The following is a 3,934-nucleotide window of genomic DNA, read 5'->3' as shown; positions in this document are numbered from 1 at the left end:
TCTGGGCCTGGGCGCTGTCCCTCAGCTCTTCAGCTCAAGGCTAGCGCTCTACCACTTGAGCCACAGCACCACTTCTGGCTTTTTTCTTTTTGCTTATATGGTGCTGAGGAATCGAACCCAAGGCCTCATGCATGCAAGGCAAGTGCTCTACCACTGAGCCACCTTCCCAGCCCCAAGGCTTAGTCTTATGAACTATACAACTTAGGGGTGGGGATGAGATGGGAAAACTGGGAGAGAGAGGGAAAGGGCAACATTGTCCAAAAAGAAATGCAACCTTTACCAACCTTATGTCACTATATAACCCCTCTATACATCACCTTTATAATAACGATAAAAATGGGGAAAAAGACATACTCTTACATTTAATATAATTAGCAATTGATTTAGGTCATAACTAACCTTTTATTTGTATCCTTTCTTTGCTCAAGGTTTAGGTATTTTGCTTTTTTTTTCTTTCCTTCAGTTATTTTTCCATATTTCCTGATAATTTGGTTAGAAATTATGTCAGCTACCAAATAATTTACATAAAAGTTGCTATGATAGTTGTAAAAAGCATGGAATACACATTGCTGTTTTATTTGTAGAAAATGTTTCCCTAAATACCTCAGAGTAGCAACACTCCTATCTTCACTTACCAACTAGTGGGATTTTAGGCAATGTGCCATAACACCCAGTTTATGTTTCTCTTGTAAATATGGAACTGTTAAATAATTCTTTCTCTGTACTTAGTAACAATTTTTATTTTTAAAGCAGACTTTACAGCTCCTCTTGTTATTAGTATTTTATTACCTGTTTCCAAGAATAAATTTTACTTTTATTGATTATATATATTCATTTTATAGTTCATTAATTTTCAATAATGTTTTTCATTTTTAATATATTTATATAAAGTCATTTACTCTATTTGGAGTATAGTCTGTGGTTCTTTATTATTACTCTGTGTGTGTGTGTGTCTGTGTCTGTGTGTGTGTATATACACTACTGGGGTCTTAAACTCAGGACCTTACACTTGCTAGGCAAGTACATTACCACATGAGACATGGCCCCAATCTGTGTGGTTCTTCTTTCTCCAGTTTCTTGAGTGAGAACATAGCTGGACCCTATGCATTGCTTCTCAGTGGCAACAACTGTGCTATACATCTAAGAACATTCTGAAACAGCTCTAGACTACTCCACAGTTTCAGCATGCAGTGTCCCACTGGGCTTCTCCAATTCTCTCCACATTTTTATTTGGACTCAAAATGCTTAGAAAGATGGTGAGAAAATTATTTGTTGATACAGCTTCAAGGATGTACTTTTTAAAAAATAATTTTTATTGAGATTAAGTGATTACATAAATTTCACAGTACTGTGGAATAGTGATACTTAGTTAAAATCACAAACACATTTTAACCTTCACAAGGCAAATTGTCATGATCGTGGTCTATAATGTGTGTGAATTCTATGAGCTTTGACAATACAACTATTTTTTCCACATCGGGTGCTATGTATATTTCTTTTCTTTTGCTTACTATTCCCTCTTTGCCTCTCATTCCCTCCCTCCCATCGATGCCCTTGAGTTGCTTAGTTTGTTTTCATCCATGTCCAGTGCAGCTGATGGGCCCCTCTGTTGTATATTTTCCCTTGTTTCCTTCTGATTCTGTGCTTTCGTCCTAGCTTCCCTCAGATGTGCACATATGTGGTTAAGAACATGGAGCCCTTTAGAAATGATATGACAAATTGCATAAAGGTCCTTTGTTTCTTTTCTTTTCTTTTCTTTTGTCAGTTGTGGGGCCAGAACTCTGGGCCTGGGCGCTGTCCCTCAGCTCTTCAGCTCAAGGCTAGCGCTCTACACTTGAGCCACAGTACCACTTCAGGCTTTTTCTGCTTATGTGGTGCTGAGGAATCAAACCCAGGGCCTCATGCATTTGAGGCAAGCGCTCTACCACTGAGCCACCTTCCCAGCCCTGTTTCTTGAGTCCTTTTACTTTGTCATCTCTCCTTGCAGTTTGGATTTAACATAGGATATATGTATATTTGTGTTCATTTTTCTAACTGCTTTAGCCTGATGAGAACAAGGCTCCATTTTGTAATTAGTTAAGGTCTTATTGAGGAGGAAATATTTTCTCCACTTCTATGAACAATTCCATAAGCATCTATAAAGACTGATTGGTCAGTTCTTGCTCCCCTCCCTGGTTGATTCTATTCCTGTGGGTGTTTCTCTTCACGGTCTTGCTTATGCTGTATGTTTGGTGACTCTGGGTTGTGGACTAATGGTGTTTGTTGCCTATCTGTGCACACAGATTCTATTTACTGTGACCCCAGTGTCTTTCCAAGTTTTTGAAACACTTGCCCTGCTACGGGGCAGGGAAGATTCTGGAGCAATATGATGGTCACCAGTAACAATTCTATTTATAAAATAGACTGAGACTCAGAGAACAGAATGACTCCCCCAGCCCATATCCTATGAACAACAAAGCCAGTATCCTAACCAGGCTACTCAGTTCTCATGATGGTTTGACCGTCCCAAAGTGTCCAAATGACCAGTGAGCCAACCCTTGGTTCTCAATCCCAATGACCAGACAATTCAGAGTGTTTAAGTGTTTAAGTCTATTTCTCTTCTTTTAACTGAAGAAAAAGCTGACAGGAATGAACTACACACTCTACAAGTCTCATGGGTTTTAATCTTCCCCCACCCCAAACATCACCCACATTCCTCACATTCTTTCTCCTTCCCTTAAAATTCCCCAAGAGTATGAACACACACACACACACACACACACACACACAGGTGGATTCCCAAACTCAGACCTCAATGGCTCAAAGCACTGAGGAAATCAGTTAGAGGGAGGAAAGCTCCTAGCTGGCCTTGCTCAGCTCTGTCTCACAGATCCAGTGGTAGTGCTTCTTGCAGACATCATCGTTCCAAAGCCCATTAAGGCCCAAATGAGCACAGTCTTAACTTCCTCCCATCCCATGCCCATGCCAGTTATCTGGCTGCTCTGGTCTCGGATTCATGTAGAAAGAGACGATCATGTGCCTCAGGAAGTCAGATTCTCAGTGAGGTCTCCCCAACCCACACATACATACACATACTCTGAGAAGGTGAAAGGGGCCAGCTATGGCCAGATATGCATTTATTTGAAGCCTGTCTGGTAGTCAGTCCCATCCACCCATCTCCTGGACCCACTTTGATCAGTGAGGCCTATCTAAATGTGTTTAGGGTTCACATGATCCTTGAGAAATCTCTGGGAAGAAAAGAGTGAGTCTCCCTTATACAAAGCAAGTTTCTCAGAAGCACCCCCAGGGTCTTTCCTGCTGCTCCTTGGAGTTGATTACTGATGGACTTGCAGAAAAATGGCAGATTGATCTGGGATACATAGACAGGAATGGTACGTGCACAGGGTATGATATTCTGTGAGGTCAACGTGCATAGGGCCCAACCTAAAACCTCCTTGCATTCCTACACATCTTATTTGCAAGTGCAGGGGCCCAGTCATTTGGCCTGTTTTGAGTTCCCAGCCCTATTTCTCCAGCTTGATCTCCAGGCCAGCCACCATCAAATTCACACTAAGGACTGCAGGTAAGAGGGCTCAGCACCAAGCATCCACTCTCAAATTCTTTTCTTTTCTTTCCTTTTTTCTTTTTTTGGTCGGTCGTGGGGCTTGAGTTCAGGGCCAGGGCTCTGTCCCTGAGCTCTTTCACTCAAGGATAGCACTCTACCACTTTAAGTCACAGCACCATTTCTGGTTTTTGAGTAGTTAATTGGAGATGAGTCAAGTCTCAGTGGTAGAGTGCTTGCCTTACATGCAAAGAAGAAGAAAAAGAAGAAGGAGAAGAAGAGGAAGAAGGAGAAGAAGAGGAAGAAGAGGAAGAAGAAGAAGAAGAAGAAGAAGAAGAAGAAGAAGAAGAAGAAGAAGAAGAAGAAGAAGAAGAAGAAGAAGAAGAAGAAGAA

This window comes from Dipodomys ordii, unplaced genomic scaffold, assembly GCF_000151885.1.
Source record: "Dipodomys ordii isolate 6190 unplaced genomic scaffold, Dord_2.0 Scaffold19, whole genome shotgun sequence".
In the NCBI taxonomy this organism is placed as follows: domain Eukaryota; kingdom Metazoa; phylum Chordata; class Mammalia; order Rodentia; family Heteromyidae; genus Dipodomys; species Dipodomys ordii.
Note: the sequence above shows the minus strand (reverse complement) of the source record.